General features: G+C 27.1%; 1 long non-coding RNA gene across 6 annotated transcripts in view; it reads left to right on the top strand.

Moving 5' to 3' along the window:
* The window catches only part of LOC147816108 (uncharacterized), an 85,648-nt gene that overhangs the window by 19,723 nt on the left and 45,413 nt on the right, over nt 1-20,512 (top strand). For 3 of the 6 annotated variants that reach the window (XR_015431765.1, XR_015431763.1, XR_015431764.1), the window contains exons 3-5: nt 3,469-3,589; nt 11,363-11,451; nt 19,933-19,969. This is a non-coding gene — a long non-coding RNA (uncharacterized LOC147816108). Of the gene's footprint in view, nt 1-3,468; nt 3,590-11,362; nt 15,856-17,410; nt 19,827-19,932; nt 19,970-20,512 lie in introns of those variants that run through there. The other 3 variants (XR_015431766.1, XR_015431762.1, XR_015431761.1) reach the window with 3 other exon arrangements.

The raw sequence follows: 20,512 nt of genomic DNA on the forward strand, positions 1-20,512 counted from the left end.
GTAAATTAATAGATAGAGAGTTGACCTAGAGAGCTAAATTGTGTGATATTTTGTTAAGATTTTCAGAGCATTTTATGGCATGTAGTATAGCTAAACTATGAAAAAAATTATTTTTTGCTTAAATTTAAATATTAAAGCTTTAAATTTTTTTAAAATAATAAAATTTAATTTCCTTTCTCTGTTTTGGAAAAGTTGACACCAAAAAAATAAATTAATAAATAAAAAAACAGCCAAACTAGTCTTTAGTTTATCATTTACATAAACCAAATAGTAGTTAAAATCGCAAAATTCGCTATTAAAAAGAAGTTTTATTAAAAAGTGGCTTCTTCATTTGAACTACTAATTTTTATAACCTTTTCTGGTCAAAATTGTGATATTTGTTATTCCTTTTATTAAATAACTCATAATAAAATAATTATACCCTAGGGAACAAATTTTTTGTTCAGTTTATACAAGTACTTGATCTTAATTAATTCCAATGTATGAATTTCATATATGTAATTTCCAGTTTTGTTTCTTTAAAGCTGAGTTCACAACTATATAAAGAATGTATTGTGTATATATATATATATATATATATATATATATATATATATATATATATATATATATATATTATTTTGTAACTGTTTTGTAACTTATTGTTATTTTTAAACATTGAAAAAATTAAAAAGTAACATGAAAATTAAAAGTAACATTGCACAATGTATTTTTGAATGAAATAATAACATAACATAAGAATAAAAATTGATGTGGTCCAAAATATTAAAATATTTTATTATAAGCACTACAATTCATTTATAAAAGGAGAAAAAAAATTACTTATTTTTTAACATCACCTTTAGCTTTGATCACTGCATATAAACAATTACATGGAATAAACAAGTGTTTGACAATTTTCTTTCAAGTCTTAGTAGTCCTAATGCTTTTCGCTTTTTGTTAATTAGAGCAACTTCTTATAGTTCTTTCTTTATTATCCATTAACTATCAGTTGGGTAAGATCTGGGGAATTAACTGGCTACGGTGCCGTTGTGATTTTGTATTAAGCAAGATCTTGAAATATTTTAGTGTATGGTGTGAGGCTAGTTGAAAAATAAAATCATCTTCATTTGTGCTCATGCAATTCCATACTATCACACCAGCTTCACGCACTTTTTCCGATACTATTGTATAAATGCATATCCAAACTCAAATGCCTTGATTTTCATAAGAGGCACAGAACATAGTTTCGTCACTAATATTTTCTTTCAGTCTTTCAATCCTCATAACAAACTTGATTTGTATTATCACTTTCTTTTAAGGTTTTGTTTTATGGTCTTAAATAGTTTTGTTTGAGAGAAATATGAAATTGAAGGTGCTGAATTGATTTTTTTTTAACTTCACCATTCAGTTTTTTTTTTTTTCAATTTATGTTTGATTTTTGGTAACCATTAAAATTATTATTTCTTTTTATTCTACTGATACTGCTATATGATTTTTGGTGAGAATAATCTGAACTGTTAGCTATATATATTTGAATTTTACTTGTTTGATATGAGTTATTAACTCTAAGTTTTATTGATTCTGAAATATCAGGAAAAACGTTCCCTTTTGAAACAAGCATAAAACACAGAAAATCAAAATAATCGTTTAACAAATCAATAAATTAGTTTTTTTCTTGGATATTTAATATATATTTCAGTAAAACAAATTTTTTTTTTTAGTTTGCCCGTTGTCTTTTTTAAACGTAGTCTGGCATATATCTGCTGTTATAAAAAATTTCCTTATTTTTTTCTTTAATTTTTCCTTAGCCCATTATAAAGCCTGTATTGTATGACATATTCTGTTTTTCTATGTTTTAATTTATTTTTTCTCGAGTGCAGTCTCACTTTTCAAGTCAAGATCATTATAAATAAAATACATCGTTCATATCGTTATAAATAAAATATTAAGAAACTATTCCAACATAAAATTATAATAACTATGTATTTGACTAGTAAAATAAGCTTATTTCGCAAAAAATATCGACCTTTAAAAGAAAAGTTTATTTGAAAATTGACTAACCCTGAATTTTTATTATAAAAACTTTTTGTTCGACTTCTAAACTTATAAGTCCATATTCAAATACTAACTAAATGTATAACTTTAAATTTATAATTTTTATTCAGTAAAGGTCATATATTCCATTTAAATGTTTGACTTATGTTTATTTTGTCCTAAATTGAAGTACATCAAAATCAGAGGAGCTTCATTATAAAGTAATAAACTAATGCAGTATATATACCTGAAACTCAGTAAAGTTGAAGTCTCTATGCACTCTTTTAACTTTCAAACAGCTGCAGCTATTTTAAAATGTCTGTGGCTATTATTGTGTCTAGGTATTGTAAAATAGCTAGTCTAGGTATTGTAAAGGGTATCTAGGTATTGTAAAATAGCTAGTACTGCATGATTATATTATTTAGAATGCCAACCCGAAGAAAGTTGGGGATTTGTCTCGACAAGATATTAGCTCTATCCTTAAGAGATATGGGGAAAAGTAATGATAATGTAAAGTCTTTGAAAATTATTTCTCATTTTGATAACGTATATAGTGCTTAAAAATATTTTTTAAGTACTTAAAAATTACTTTTACTTATTTTCGTGTGATTACGCTACACACCCTGGAAAAGCTCTTTGAGTACTTAAACTGATCATAGTACAATAAAAATTGCTAAATCCCAACTCTTTCATAAAAAGTAAATATGTTCAGTTAAACCTATTTGCACATAAAAACCCTTATAACTTCCAAACTTCATTATCTTTACTTGTCTTTATGTCTGACTTTACTTGTCTGCTGCAGAAACTCACTTTAAACTTAAAATATCTGCATTTTGCTTTAAACTATAACTTTTGAAACATTTAACAGCTTTGTTCTAAATATTTTTATGTTCACTTATTTTGGTAGAATGATTCTAGAATTTATTTTTCTTCCAATTTTAAGTAATAAAGTCTCCTAGTTTTACTAGTTCCTTAGCTTTGTGATTACATATTTGAGATTAAAGGAGTAAATATGATGTAAGTACTCATTTTTCCAAACATAGAAGTTATTTAAAATTTTAATAATGTCACTGGGAAATAAAATTATATATATATAGGAATGAATGTTTGTATGTCTTTGTGCTAAGTCTGTGTTCCAAAAATAATGAAATTTGGCATATTTATAACTTGCAGCACTAAGAAGGTCAGTGTCATAGCATTCTATGACGAACTGTTCAAGCGGGATAAGCCAGCGACAAATTTCATAGTTAATTTGTCTTGCAAGGCACAAGAAACGTTACTGTTATAAATGTTAAACTGGCTAATAATGAAACCCAAAAACCATAAGATAGTGTGATTCTCCAAAAATGCCTTTTATTTAAAAGTATTCTTGTTCTGAAGGTTATATTTTTCTTCAAATTGTATTTTCATGTATCTGACATTCATTGCTTGAAAATATTTTACGTTTTTCAGCAGGCGAGCTACACTGATTCGCTTCTAACAGATCAGCATTTGAATCCCAGCCCTCCTTCTACCAGTTCCTCTTGCTGGTCAATGTCTTCTTCTGTATCCTTACCTCCAGGCAGAGTCAGAAGTAAGTTAGTTATTTGTCTATTTTGTTTAAAATTTAATTCTAAAGGCTTTTTCTTATTCCATTATAGAAAAAAAAATTTTTTTCATAAGATTTTTTTTTTCTTATTGTAATTTAAACAATAGCTTTCTTGATTTTTTGGTGGTCAGCCAACAATTATCTAATCCGAATTCAACTAAATTAAAGAGCATTTTTACGCTAAATTAATTTATGCATTTTATAAGGTATTAATCATAAACTTTTGTAGAGAAGAAAAGGAAATTCTTACTTTTACGTATTTCACCATCTGTCTTAGAACTTTTTAAGCGAATTCAAAAGTTTTTGCTTATAATTATGTTAAAAAAAAATTATGAAGATTCTATACAAAATACAACTTTTAGTATATATAACTTTTTTTTAAAATTTAATAGTAATAGTCAAAAAACTATTGGATTGTAAGGTATATAAGTTTTTAGATAATTTTAAAGAATGCAGTTGTAAATTGCGAAATGCAAAAATTTAGCAAAATTGTTCGATTAGTTTTTGGGAAATCAATTGCATTACTGTTAAGTAATATTATATATTATTTGTGCATTTTAGAGTTCAGATCCTTAATAGTTAAAATAATTTAAAATAAAAAATCTTATTGAAGTAAAATTTATAATATTTAATATATATATCTTTCTTTTAAACAAAATCTGATTTTTATGTACCCTGATAAAATTGTCCTCTGATGTTTCGTTCAAGGCTGCTACAACCCTAAACACGAAATCACCTGGTATATTTCTTTGCTTAGCAAGTTAATTATTTGTTTGCTAAAACTACTTCGGCAGAGAGACCTTATAAAAAAAAGTTCTTTATATATCATTGTTAATAAGTCGGGTTGATTTTGGTTAATTAGTTTTAAATGGTTTGCATTAATTAAATAATATTAACCTTTTTTTTATTACTAATATTAAGAATTTTAGTGTAGTTTTATAGTTAAATGGTATTTAGTATTTATACATTTTATTAGAATTTTAATCATTAAACGCAAAAAGAATTTAAAAAAAATTCTGATTGAAATAAAATGTCACACTGTTAAATCTGTATTTCTTAAACAAAACATGATTTTAACACTGATAAAATGTACACAGCATAAGTTAATTATTATTTTCTTTTTTTTTACTAAAATTACTAATGCAGAAAAATCTTAAATACTAATTTTGTTAATTTGTATAACAGAACAGGAAAACTTAAAAGATAGTTTATGTTTTCTCAGAATTAAGAAGAAACTTCAAAAACCCATTTTTTTCAAAATAGATTAAAATAAATGTAAAATCTGCCTCATTGATTTAGATTTTTTTTAAAACTCAAAAGAAAATGTTTTTGTTCATTATATATTTGATTACTTGATTATTTATTTCGTTATTTATTTGATTTGCTGATTAAACAAAGTATTTTTAGTCATCGAAATTAAATTTTTGAATGATCAAAATGTAAAAATAAAAATTTAAAATGCAAAATGTCAAAGTGAAGTATACATTGATGTACAGTCCGCAAAAAAAACAAAAACGAATCACCCTGAATAACTTTTGTTCTAATGATTGGATTTTCACGAACTAAGTGTCAATCTTAAAGGTTCCGGGGGGTGACCTCAAATATGCTAATTAATTAGTGCTAATCAATTAAGTTACGAAATCAGACACAAAAACGTACTTTCTCTGACTAAACATAAATTTTTTTTTACATATTTGGATTCTTAACCTTCGAAATATAGGGGGTAGCCGCAATCTGGGAAACATGGTTCCCGTAGTTTGATCAGGAGAGCGATTCAAAGTTCGTACCCCTTAATGTTAATTTCACTTTTTACGTTTTTAGTCATATTTTTAAAACTAATGAAGCAATTCAAAGAAAATTGCACCCACTCATAAAACTCACTTACCCAAAGATAATTTCATGAAAAAAATAATTTTTAATAATTATTAATTATTTTTTATTATTTAATTAAATTGAGGATGAAAAAAATTTTGAATTATAAGGTATGAATTTTTTTATGCCATATTAATCTACATATTTTTCAATTGAAAAATCTAAAGTTTCAACTGTTTTTATTTATTAGAAGCTTAAAAAAATTAAAATTAATTATTTTTAAAAAAATAATTTGGCGACCATAAAGAAATGATTAAATGAGGCGATTAATATTAAAATGTGATAAACTTGCAAGGAGCTTGACTTCGCGCGCATAGCGTAAAATTTCATTCATATTTTTTTCCCTAATAATCGTTTGCTAATCTTTTTATTTTAATTTCTTTCAAAACATAAGATATAATGTTTCTTTTTTATTCGTTTAATAATTTATTTACAATTTAGTAAAGAAATTTGAATGAAGCATTTTGAATAAAAAACACTTTATTCAACGAATGCCTAGGTTTATAAAAGCGTGCATCTGATAGAATATGATTTTACATCAGATTGTGCTTATTTAATGTGATTATTTTTTATTTTTTGATTTTGTTTTTCAAACACTGATACAATTTCAATAATATACATACGTATGCATAGATTTGGAATAATATATTTATCAATTTCTTGAATATATATTTCATAAATACTAATAAAAATACACAGTCAACATTTTTAAGCATCTCTCACATCACAAATTTCTCAACATCTTATAGGGTAAACTAACCAATGAAGGAACATTTAAGCTTAGCTTGCCTTTAAAAAAATCATGAACATTTCAAAATTTTTAATTTTAGCTAAATGATGTTGTCGACATATTTGTTATTAAATGAGAATTGGGTAAAAAAAAAATTTGATAACTTACATAATATTGTTTTAAGCTTTTGGTGGTTTAAATAATAAGTAGTAAGATAACCAAGTGAAGGAACAGTTCTTACCAGTGAATAAACACTAAATTTTCCAGTGAATGAACACTTAATTTTGAGAATGTTTGATGCTCGTTAGGAATTCATAGGCCACACAAGTGTCTAAAAACAAGATTTTACTTGGAATTACAACATATAACCACAGTTAACGTGGAAAATGTTACTATTTTTTCAGTCATGGAATGGAAAGTAAAATATGTTTGAATACATAATTTAAAAAAAAAAATATTTCATTTTTTTTTCTCACAGTTTAATAGTCTATTCTAAATTATGAATGTTTATTTTTTTGTTTACTCTTTTCCCCATATTTTTTGAAGCTTTTTTAAAATCTTTTTAAGTATTTTTTTTCTCTTTGTCATACTTTCTGCTTGAACTTTTTTTCAGCTCTTTCAATCTCTTTAAATTTTCGTTCTTTTTCTGAAGTTAATGCAAAAAAGTAATTTATTTCTTTTTCTTTTGATTTGACCTTCCTCTTTTTTCCAAATATTTGGCTAATGTAAATGTATCTTCGAAATTTCTTTTGATTTTTCAGTACCATTTCTAGAATTCCTCACTGGATAATAAATGAGAAAAAGGAGTTTCGAAGTTTGAGTAAAATCCATCTCTCATTGACTTATATCTAGTAGGTCTTCAGCAGTACTTACCATTTACTTATGGAACCAATTGTTTTTGCAACTAACAATGCCTTAAGAGGACTTATCTCAAAATCAGTTTTCAAGATACTTTCATTATCAATGCTAGTTGTATCAGCTTCAGTGCCAAAATTTGATTAACCAAATGTTCTTTTTGAAATAAATTCTTCCATATGGAGAAAAGCACAGGCTATTGGATATTTGGGAGATTAAACTTTTCTGTCAATTTGCAACGGAACTTGTGAGATTTCCTTCTCAAGCTCCTGAAGAAATAGTGCATCGTTACTCTCGAAGCACGTGTTTTGTTGATAAGCTGTCTTGCTCATTAAATCTTGGTGTCTGTTTTGCATGCATTTGTTAAAATCAAAGTTTTCTACATCGAATGGAAAAATATCGCATTTCATAAAAGCATTTTAACTTCATCAGTTGATGCCTCAAAATCTTATTTAAAAATGGATGTAAAACTTTCTCGACATATTGTTTTACAATTCTTTTGTTTTCAAGAATTTCCATGAATTAGGTAGAAAACTAAACCAGAAAATTTGTTTTGATGAACGAAACTTGCTCAGTTTCAAATTGATATGAGTTTTATATCTAGGGAATAGGGAATTTAATAGCATTTTTAATTACCCATGGGTAGTAACATTTGCAATATATTTGTAAAATGTTGCTGCAGTCATCGTTTTATTTCATGAATCGCTTTTTCCAATGAAATATTTAGCAGGGACTGATTCTGTAATATCTCAAAGGATTCTTCAGTAATTCTTTTATTCTTTTGAATTCTTTTCTGAAGTTATTCAAGCCTGACAAGTCTTGAGAATGGGTGATTATATTTGAACTCTCGAAACATGTCGACTTTTACTTCCCTCTTCATATTCTAATGCACATTCGTAAGGTTTTCTATAATCTACGATATTTCTATAACTCAAAGAATTGCTGAATGCTTAGTGGCATTTTAAAAGCATTGAAGTATGTTATGTTTAAGAATAAGATATTGAAATATACGATAAAAGCCAGATGAGTTTTTATCGTCAATTATACTGTTTTACATTTGGATCTTGATCATTATTTTGATAAGGATTTTACACTCGTTAAAGTAAACATATGCATTTCAATATTTTAACAGGATTCATGTGGTCTTTAAAAACGTAAGAGCATCAATATTGTAAAAGTTATATTTAACTTAAAAATTAAAGTTTTGAGACCAGATACTTTGAGTTAATGAAATTAAATATTTTAACTTTTAAGTTTTTGTGCCCCCATTTCAGTATCTTAAGGATCTTACGAGCTCTGTTTAAAAAGAGAGTATCAGATATATACAGGGTGATTCTAAAAAGATAGGCAAAATTTTAGTAAGTGATAGTACACACCCAAGCAAACAATTTTCATCAAAGGATGCATGCTCGAAAACAAAACGCAAAACCGCTAAAGGGCGTCAAAGTTCATGTTCTTATATGAGGCAAAAACACACAAAGAACGATGAAATTAAGTTATAAAAGCAAATTTAATGGCATGTGATTACAATAAATGTTCAAAACAGTGGCCGGCAGTGACTATGCACGCAGTACAACAGCGAAGAAAAGATAGGTGAACATTCTGAAAACACCAGGCATATCACGAACTTTCCCTGCAGCGGCCGAAAGCTTGGCGACAAGTTCTTCTGCAGTTTCAATGGGAGTCTTATACATAAGACGTTTGCATCAAACAACTTTCCAAATGCGCCAGCACCTTTGCGTTTTGTTTTCGACCATGCATTCTTTGATAAAAATTGTTTGTTTGGGTGTGTACTATCACTTCCTAAAATTTTGCCCATCTTTTTAGAATCACCCTGTATAAGAAAACGAAAATAATCATAGTAGCAGTATTTGGTGGTAAATGTAGCTTATCGTAATTGAAGAATATGCTGTGTGACATTTTATGGTGAATTTACGAACGTAAGTTTCGGAATGTATCGAAACATGAGGATGCTATTTGCTAATCATCTTTATCCAAAGAAAACCATGTAACCTAAATATCTAGCAGAATGAAGCGATTTTTTGAACAATGAATCTTACAATATGCAACATTATTTCAATATCTTATTCTTAAACATAACATATTTCAATGTTTTTAAAATGCCGCTAAACATTCAGCAATTCCTTGAGTTATAGAAAAAAGAAATATCGTAAATTATAGAAAACCTTGTTAATGTGCATTAGAATTACTATACAATCTACATTTAATTTTCAAGCACTTTTTTCCTTCAAACTTTCTTGCCTCGAAGACTCTATTAAAGCTGTAAAAATGATTATCCCTAAAATTTTTTATATAGCTATAATAAGTTATGTTAATTTGATTTTAGTATGAGATCCTCTAATAAATATAGCAAAAGCAGCATAATGTAAATAATATCAGATGAAAAGTTCATGTATTTAAATTCTAAAAACTTAGAAAATCATAAATAATTTATAAATCAATTCAAATTTTCTTTTCAAATAGGATTAAAATTTTTTTTTTTTTGCATTTTGGACAGAAATCAGCTTAAAAATTGTCTATTGCCTAGAAACTACGAGATATTTACTATTAACAACTAATTAAACCTCTCCGAGCAATCACAAAACATTATTTCATTTTTTTTACAGTCAGGGATTGGTTGCCTAGCAATCTAGTAAAATTAAGCATTCCTCTTTTGAATTAGTCAATGGGTTATCTTAAAATAATCATTTGCGCAGGCGACTTTTTTTGGCGGTTTTCTGGACTATCGCCAAATATATAAACCTTTATTGCGACCCAATTTACTACCCAATTTTTTTAAATTTTATCTACCCCCCCTAATTTACATGTCTAGATTCCAAATATGTAAAAAAAAAAATATATGTTTATTCAGAGAAAGTGCGTTTTTGTGTCCGATTTCGAAACTTAATTAATAGTTAGCACTAATTAATTAGCATGTTTGAGGTCACCCCCAGAAACCATTAAGATTGACACTTAGTTCGTGAAAATCCGATCATTAGAACGAAAGTTATTCAGGGTGATTCTTCTTTTTTTTTGCGGACTGTACACTTCCATGCAATTGTAAAGTTAGACTGAATATTTTTGTTTAAATTTGTAAAAGAGGGTTTTTAAGGTGAAAAAGAAACTTTTATATTTTCTCTTTTATAGCATATTTTATTTTCATTAGTTCAAAAGAGGTGCCAATAAGTTTAAAATTATACATTTTTGCCTATTTTGATATTACCTTTTGCTCTGTATATTTTCAATTAATCAGTATTAAGCTTAAACAAATACAACATGTCTTCATGCTACTAGTGTAGACAAATGGTGGTATGGGTAGTGTGGACAATGACTCTGTTCAACTTCCAATGGAATAAATGTTTATTGGTTAAATATATAATTCATTTGATATTGGTTAAATATATAATTCATTTGATATTGATTAAATATATAATTCATTCATTTCCTAAATCAAAATGATTTTGCAAAATAATATACCTTTACAATTAATGATTTCAATATTTAGCACAAAACCTTTAGATTAATTCATCCCTTAAAAGTTTTAAGAAAATTTAAAGGTGGTGTTTTATCAAGTTTGATAAAAGAATACCATTCAATATAGATAAATTAAAGAATTTTTGCCATACGTTAAATTAAAACAACAAATGGTTCTCTTTTGCCAGTGGTTTTCATTACCCCAGTGAGGGAAATATCACTAAACCATGCTCTCTTCATGTTATCCATTCAAACCATTACATCATCAAGTTAAAATTATGGTTATTAAAACTGATTCAATTTTAAGTTGATTCAATGCTATCAAATAAATCGAATGAAATAGTAATTTTTAATGTATTGATTTTGTTTAAAATGTCTTTTTTAGTTAAGTGAAATGCCCTCCAATAAGGCTTAGATTGTAATTGATTTCATTTTTGCTTTAGATATACCATTCTGAGTTATGATAAATGACTACTTAATAAATTATCAAATTCGTAACTAGCACCTTAACTTGTCCACATTAGTCCGGTGTAGTAAAGATAGCGAGGGGGGAAATTACTACAGAAAACTTAAACAACTTTGTAATTCTAGATATAAACCTGAATACAGGTTCAGATTATTATTGAAAAAAATTCTTGACTAGTTAAAAACTATATTTAATAAGATTTTTAGACAAATTTGTAAGGAATGTATCTCTCCAAAACTAACCACCAGAAGGGTGTATGTTAACACACATAACCAAACCCTCACCTCCTATATAATATTTCACCTTAAAAAGTTCATTAATAATGTTTGAATTGTAAACTAAAAAATGTTTATGTTTTCAGCACAATTTGGACACTCCTCTGACACTCCTTCTGGCGTTCTCTTCCTTTTTTATGATCATGATACTTAAAAGGTGTATCTTGCTGGAAAGGTCAAATATTTGCTTGATTTTCTTTCTTTTAAAGTCTTAAACAAAATAATGCTTTTTAATGAATAATATGCTATTTTTATAACTATTAAGAGTTTGGAACATCTCAGGGTTCTTAGTTGTCCTGATATTCTTGATATTTTTGATCATATATTGTCCTGATTTTTATCTACTTTGTCATGATATTCCTGATTTTTGAGTGTTCAGAACATTCCATTTTCTACAAATACAAATCATGTTTATAATTACTGAACTGCCCATAAGAGAGTTTGAATTTTCTATTATTTTGGGAATGGTTAAATTATTTTGAAAAAATTGAATTTTCAATCCAACATCTTTTAAAACGCACACTATTCGATGGTTCAAATTTATGAACCACTAACTTATATACACTATTAAGTCATACAACCTTACCTGCAGGATACTTTGTTTCAAATTATTTAGGAATGCAGTCACTTTTAAAAAAGATACTCAATAAATCTTATGTAGTATCAAATTTTTATGGTAAATAATTCACGGTTCATACACTTATTTATGCAAATACAATAACAAACATTAAAGTGTTGATTTTTGTAGTTTTAAATGTTATGTTGATTTATCTCTTTCATCTAATTTAAAAAATAATCAATACTTATCATGTCGTAACATTTTCAAATGGGAAATTGAGGTATTATCCACTAAATTACTTTTGTACAAAAGTGTTAAGAAACACATTCACTGCGCTTTTGTTTCAAGATTTGTATCAAGAAACCCTACTTTAAACTTTTTTGTTTAATATGTTGACTGCCACATCACCCATATTCAGATATCAGCTTTGTTTCTGATCAGACCACGTCACCCATATTGGGGTGACGCTTATTTAACTCCTTGTGAAGGTTATTCGTATGTATTTGAAAAGATATTTCACAGGACGTAACAAAACCACCGAATTTTTATAAAAGTAGTACAAAAATGATTTATTAAAGGAAATTATTGTGAGCCTCATAAAAGCTTTCTTCTTCACTTCTATTTGACTCGCTAAGAAATAAGTTTTCCATTTTCTTTTCGAAAGTTTAACTAGTTAGAGTAAAGATTTTAAGTAATATTCCTCATTGATCCGAACTGATTGTGTGAAGTGGCGAGATAAGAAGCAACGGACACAAATAAACAGACATGATACTATGGAAACACACAGAGCGATATATTATTCTCGTGATCTCCAGAGACTCACGTTATTAAAATATCATTGGAAGCAGAATACGCTTTACTCATGGCGTGAAGGTGATTTCACTGTAAATGCGTGTCTATGTGTTAAGGAAGTCTTGAACTCTATTATAAAATTTAATTAAACATTGGTATAAGAGAATGTTAACTGATTGATACTGATTATTTATTTTTTTATTTCAATGTAACAGCACTGTAAAATTGTATATGTATTGATCTCTAAATCTTATGAATTGTTCAGTACTCCATTAATGGAATTATACTGGATACTGTTAAACTATCTGACTAAGCAAAGTTTTGAAACTAAAAATAGTATATTGTGTAATTCTTTTGCTATAAAATTCACTTTTAATGTATTTAAGTTAATCAAAATGTGCTTCTTTTTTTTTTTTTTTATTAGTTTGGTATATAAATACTTTGCAAAAAAAAATGTTCTGAATTTTTTTTTCTTTCGCTGTCACAAAGACAGAACAACTGTTAGTTCACCATTTGAGTATTCTTAGTCTGCACTCTTTATGCTAATTATGAAAATGGGACAAAATGTCAATATGAAGAAGAGTCACAGTTAATGGAAATATAAAGCAATTGTAATCTAATTTTTTAATATTTGAAAAATTACTGTAGATTGCATTTTCTAAGTTTGCAGAACTTTGAGAAGAATTTAAGAATTATTCTTTGATTTTTTATAATTTTCTTGTTGGTAGAAAAATCTGGCCAAATTAAAGGCTTTTAAAAAAAAAGTTTAAGATTCTTTTTTTTTTTTTTTAATATTTAAACTTTTTTTTGTAAAACATTGACACTTCTTTACAGCAAGATAATTTCTCTTTCTCTCTTTATAAATATATAACACACAGTGCTCAAAATAAAAGACAAACCACCATGAATAATTTTTGATTTGATGATTCAGATCTTCACATTCTAGGGGTTAATCTTAATGACTTCAAAAAAGGACTTCAATTATGCTAATTAATTAGTGCAAATGATATTTTAAATTATGAAATAAGACACAAAAATGTACTTTCTCTAAATAAACATATCTTTTTCGATGAATTAAAATTTCTGTCCCCCAAAATTATTGGGGGTAGCTGCAATATGGTCTCAATAGTTTGACAGGAGAATGCTCCAAAGATTTGAACCCCTTAATATTTTACCTTTTTGCTTAATTCGCCATATCTGGAGAAAGTTTTAAGTGAAAAAAGGAAAAAATTTGCTCGCAGTTATAAAGTTCGTTTAGCCTTAGATAAATCCGTGTAAGCAATAATATTTAGGCAATATTTATTAATTTTTATTACTTTATTTAATAATAATCGGAAGAAAAATTTAACATTAAGACATGCAATTTTTTACATTGTTTTTAAGAATGTATTTTTGAATTGCAAATTACAACATTTGAGCAAATTTGGTCAAATGTTTCCTGAGAAATCGAATTTTAAAAATACAAAATCTTCAGAGGAGGATTTCTCGGAAACCATTGGACCGATTTCACTCAAACTGCGTAGTTTGGCTTTTAAAATTACATTCTTTAAAATAATGCAAATAACGGTATACCTTACAATTCATAAGTTTCTTGACTCTTTCTTGACTTCTTTCTCGCTAAAATTTATTTTTTGCATGGAATTATCTGTGTCTAAACGGATTTTATAATTGCGTCCAACAATTTTTTTAATTTGCATAACAATTTCTGTTCCTATGGGGAAATATGCAAATAGTAAAATTAACATTAAGGGTCCAAATTTAGACCGCTCTCCTGATCAAACTTTAGTGACCATATTTCCAAGATAGCGAGAAATATTCCCCTTCATTTAGGGGGTAAATAATTCTAATTCGTCAGAAAAAGGGTGTGTTTGTTCAGAGAAAGTATGTTTATGTGTCTGATTTTGTGACCTAAACTATTATCTGCTCAAATAATTTAGCATATTTGAGGTCACCCACTCAAACCATTGAGTCCTAGAATATGAAGATCTGATCATTAGATAAAAAGTTATTCAGGGTGCTCTGTTTATTGGTTTATGCAATGCACATTAGGTAATTTTCTATGGATTTTGAAATTTTAAGCATTTAAAATTATAACTTTCATGTTTGCTGCACTGGCTTTTATTTATTTTCCTTTGTAAAAGAATTTCCGAAAACACTCTTAATCTTGTAGGGCAAGAGTTTTTAATTGATAAACAAAAAATTGTCTGAAAAACTTATTTTTAAAAAATATTTTGGAAATCATTCCTTGTTCAGAAAGGTCTTTAGCAGTTAAGAAATAAAAAATCAGACAGACATGTATGCAATTTTACAACAGTAATTATTGAAAAAATCGCTGGTGCCATGCCAGGAAAATGGTTTTTGAAACTTAGCATGCATTTTAATCACATATAATTTTTAAGATCATTCATTCTAAAACGGTAAAAACGTTTAAATTTTTAAGTGTACAAAATCATTTTAAAATGTAATCAATAATGGTATTAACTCAAAGTTTAATAAAATTTATAATTTATTGTATAATATTAGAGGTCTGTGGCAATCACACTAAATTGTCGCATTGGGTTATAATCATCCACAAGGAATGCTTCAAAATTTTGTAGAAAACGTAACCTGTGAAACATGCCAAACAGAGAGGTGAAAAAAATCTTCAATATCTTCATCAATATTTCCCTCCTTTCTATTTTGCTGTCCTCACTCAAAGTTTTTAACATTATGAAATCGCCCTCCCCCTAGCCCTTGTTTGGATATGACTTTGATTCTCGTATATATTTCTGAGTTATTGTAAGTAAAGTCCTCGTATAGTCTTTCACTCCCTTTTTGCTTGAGATGGTAGAAAATTTTTTTTTTTTTGGGGGGGGGGGGAAGTATAGAATGTATGTAAGCAGCTTATAAATAATAATTTTTTATTATAATAATAACAGAATATCTGATGAACAGAAAATTATCTAGATCTGAACATAGGCAATAAAAAGGTATGATTTTGTTAAAGAAAATTTCTTGAAATTTTTTTTGGCTTGTTTTTGACTCATTTCATGGTTGTATACTAACATGACTTTTTTCGATTGTTTTTTTTTTTTAATCCAGTGTCATACTCCCTTTTAGAGTTTAGAAAAATGACCAAATCATTTCTGTTATTTCTAAAAGTAATTTTCTGTTAATAAAAAATGCCCATAAATGCTCTTAAAATGAAATAAATAAATCCTTTGTAATTAAATAAAAATTTTAATCTGAGACATGGTTTCTTTTCTGAACTTTCATATAACATACAATTGTATTTAAATACTTGAAAAAAATGAGATGTAATTTCTATTATACTTTGAAATTAATATGAAGATCTAAAATAACAAAAGACTAAAGAAAGAAGAATTGTTTTGATACATATGCACCGTTGAATATTGTTCATAAATAAACTTTCACAAAAGGCTAGATTTAGAGGGTTTAGATTCATATTTAAATAGACTGTACTTTTGTATCAGCTATAAGTTAACTTCGAAGTTATTTATAACTAGAATAGTCTTCTAGACTTAATTTCTGTTTAAGGTGTAAGAATAATATTGGTATTTCCAAAAAATTAAAAAAAAAAGACATTTGCTCTAAAAAGGAAAAATTACCTTCCAGAAACAAATAATGTGCCCCAAAAATTGAAAAACTTTCTCTAATATTGTAGAAGTATCCAAAACTGCAAATGCCATCAAAATCTTTATTTTAACTATAATATGTTGTAGGCCAAAAATGGACCATATGCCATTGAAATTTACAATGCCTTTAAAATTATTGATAATCATTTTTAGTTTCATCAAATAAATTTTATGAAGTAGCTGTTCCTACATTTAATGACTGTGCCTAATATTTGTCATATGATATATGAAGCATTAAAAAAGCTTCATTAATTATGAATTATAACTATTTAATTTCTGAAAAGAGTTTAGTTAAAATAATAATAATTAACTGCATTTTTAAGCATATTTTAAAAGTATGAATTCATTTATGATTTGTAAAATTATTTTGTTAAAATTATTTTCTCCAGCAACTGTGCTTAAATTACTGTTTTGTTCATAATATTTTGATGAACTTTAAGGCCTGCTGCAATTGTTAAAGAATTGGATTTATTTTTTTCTTATAAAATTTCCTTTTTATTGTGAAGTTTCTCAAATTTTCTATTAATAATTCCTTTCTTATTTTAAAAGCATTGTTGAAAAGCATACATTTTATTTGCTATTTCTTTTTAATTTTTTTTTTCATTACTAAAAATTACATTTATACATTAACCATCATTACTCTAAAAATAGATTTGTACCAAAAAATATGCATTTGATGTCTAATTTACATTAAAATGATTATTTCTATTTACTCTACAGATACTGTTATATGATTCTTGATGAGAATAATCTGAATTGTTAGCTATATATGTTTGAATTTTACCTGTTTGATATGAGTCATTAACTCTGAGTTTTATTGATTCTGAAATATCAGGAAAAACTTTCAATTTTGAAACAAGCATAAAACACAGAAAATCAAATTAATTGTTTTGCAAATCAATAAATTATTTTTTTATATATTTCTATATATAAAAAACCAAATTATATGTTTTTTAATTTGCCCTTTGTCTTTTTTAAAAGTAGTCTGGCATATGTCTTCTGTTCAAAAAAATTTTCTTATTTTTTCTTAAATTTTTCCTTAGCTCACTATAAAGCCTGTATTGTATGACATATTCTGTTTTCCTACATTTTAATTTATTTTTTCTCAAGTGCAGTCTACTGTTTTTCAAGTCAAGATAATCGATCATATGATTTTAAATAAAATATTAAGAAAATATTCCAACATAAAATTATAATAATCATGTACTTTACTAGTTAAACAAGCTTATTTTGCAAAAAATATCTACCTTCAAAAGAAAAGTTTATTTGAAAATTGACTTACCCTAAATTTTTATTATAAAAACTTTTTGTTAGATTTCTAAACTTATAAGTCCGTATTCAAATACTAATTAAATGTATAATTTTTAATGGATAATTTTTATTTAGTAAGAGTCAGATATAATTAAACCATTTAAATGTTTGGCATATGTTTATTTTGTCCTAAATTAAAGTACATCAAAATCAGGGGAGCTTCTATATAACGAAATAAACTAATACAGTATATATACATAGTGCTCAGTAAAGTTAAAGTATCAATGCACCCTTTTAACTTCCAAACAGCTGCAGCTATTTTAAAATGTCTGCAGCTATTAAAGTGTCTAGGTATTGTAAAATAGGCAGGTACTGCATGATTATATTACTTAGAATGCCAACTGGAAGAAAGTTGTGGATTTGTGTTCCTATCTTTACAAGATATGGGATCTATCCTTATGAGATATGGGGAAAAGTAATGAGGATGATAATAATTTTACAATTTGGAGTTCTTTGTTAGAAACTAGTTATTTTATCTGGATCATGTAAGGTCTTTAAAAATTATTTCACATTTTGTGAAAGTATATAGGGCTTAAAAATATTTTTTGAGTGCTTAAAAAGTACTTTTTTGACTTATTTTTGAGATGTTTAACTACACACCCTGGAAAAGTTCGTTGAGTACTTAAAATGATCATAGTACAATAAAAATTGCTAAATCCAAACCTGTGCATAAAAAGTAAATATGTTTAGTTAAACCTATTTGCATATAAAAACCCTTATAACTTCCAAACTATGAAACTTTCAAACTTCAATACCTTTACTTGTTTTTATATCTGATGCATATTAATTAATTTTTTTTAGATAAATAGTAATTTAAAAGTTTTTATACGTAAACTTTTAGTTTTGTATTCTTGGCTTTTTTTAAAAATCATATTCAGAACAAAACAATATGCAGGACCTATTTAATAGCAATTTTAAGCACACAAATGCGTAAAATTGTATTTTTTTACACACTTATTTCTTTTCTCTCTTATTTTCTTATTACTTCTAAATTTTAAAATCTAGGTTTTTGGATCTTGCCTTTTTTGATATTACTTTAAAAAAAAAAGCAAATGAAAAAATACATAACTTCGCTTGACAGCTAAGCGTTGAAAAGTGCAAATTAAAATACAAAGCTTTTAAAGCTCTTGTCTTTTGAGAGAAATTATTATTTCATCATTGACTATTTGAATGTCTTCAAATTCTGTTCTGGCGCCAACTACTTGGTTCAGATTTAAAAACAACATTTTTATTTATTTATTTTCTTTTGATCATGTTCAATTTAGAATAAAGGAAACTTACGAAACATTACCTCACTTGCCCAGACAGCAGCGTCTGATGCTTAAATATTTATCAGTCTAAATTTGTATTGTTTTTTTCTTCATTAAATCATATTAACTATTAAACTTTTGGTTCTATTGACATGAACAAATTCATCAGAAACTACACCTCCCTGTCTAGATAGCATAGTTTAAGTTTTGTACCACTCTGACCTCTTCTGTAAATTCAAGATAGCTTCAAAAGCTCACATTGAACTTAAAATATCTACATTTTTCTATAACTTTTGAAACAATTAACAGCTTTACTCTAAATATTTTCATGTTCACTTATTTTGGTAGAATTATTTTAGAAATTTTTTTCCAATTTTAAGTAATAAAGACTCCTATTTTTACTAGTCCCATAGCTTTGTGATTAACGGAGTAAATATGATGTAAGTACTCATTTTTCCACACATAAAAGTTATTTTAAATTTCAATAACGTCGCTAGGAAATAAAATTATGTATATATAATATTGGATCATTAAATCAAGCATCAGCATTGGCACAACAGCTCTTTGTGAGCCTGGGCCTTACTCAGAAGCTTTTCCCATTCTGCCCTTCTCCCAGCAATTGATTTCCAGTTCTTTGCTTTAAGGATGGCAAAATCCTCATCTACACCATCTTTCTATCTCTTTTTGGGCCTTCCTCTTGGCCTTTTATTGGAGGGGGTTGCAATAAAGACTCTTTATGCTGTACGTTCTGGGCTCATTCTCATTACATGCCCAGCCCATCTCATTCTACTTAGTTTAATAGATTTAATGATATCATCACTATTAAGGATCTTATATATTTCAAAATTATATCTTTTTCTCCAGTTGTTGTTATTGAGGATAGCGCCAAAGATGGTTCGTAGGACCTTCCTTTGGAAGGTTGCTAATAACTTCTCTTCCCTTTTTGTTAAAGTCCATGTCTCTGAAGCATAAGTCAAAACTGACCTGATTAATACCTTATAAAGTAAAGTAAAATCTTCGTCTTTCTTTTTCTTAAGTGAGATTTCAATATTGATATTAAACCATAGAAACAGCGATTGACTGTGATTATTTTTTTTTTCTGATTTCAGGATTAATGTCGTTTTGATAGTTTATTTCTGAACCTAGGTAAGTAAATTCTTTTACAGATTCAAATTTAAAGGAATCTATTTCAAACAATTTAGGGATGGTTTCAATTGTACCACAATACATATATTTTGTTTTCTCCACATTCACTCTTAAGTTCATTTTTCTAGCTGATTTTTCCACTGCCAAAAATACCACTGCTTTTGATTTAATATTATCCGATCTTCACCTTTTAGGACTCAATCCTAATGGTTCAAGGGTGATTAATTAGTGCAGACGATATTTTAAGTCACACACATAAATGTATTTTCTCTGTATGAACATACTTTTTTTGTTGATGGTTTTGAATTTCAGACTCCTAGAATATAGGATCTAGCGGTATTCTGGAAAATATAGTCCCAATAGTCTGGTCAAGAGACCCATCCAAAGTTTAAACCCCTTAATGTTAATTTTACCTTTTGTGTATTTCACCTTCAGTCTGAGAACTTTTTAAGCGAATTGAAAAGTTTTTGCTTATAATTATTAAATTTTTTTTAAAGATTCCATGTAAAATATAGCTTTTAGTATGCATATATTATTTTTTTT

Source organism: Parasteatoda tepidariorum, chromosome 2 (genome assembly GCF_982258835.1).
Source record: "Parasteatoda tepidariorum strain Cologne lab strain chromosome 2, Ptep-v5.0, whole genome shotgun sequence".
NCBI lineage: Eukaryota > Metazoa > Arthropoda > Arachnida > Araneae > Theridiidae > Parasteatoda > Parasteatoda tepidariorum.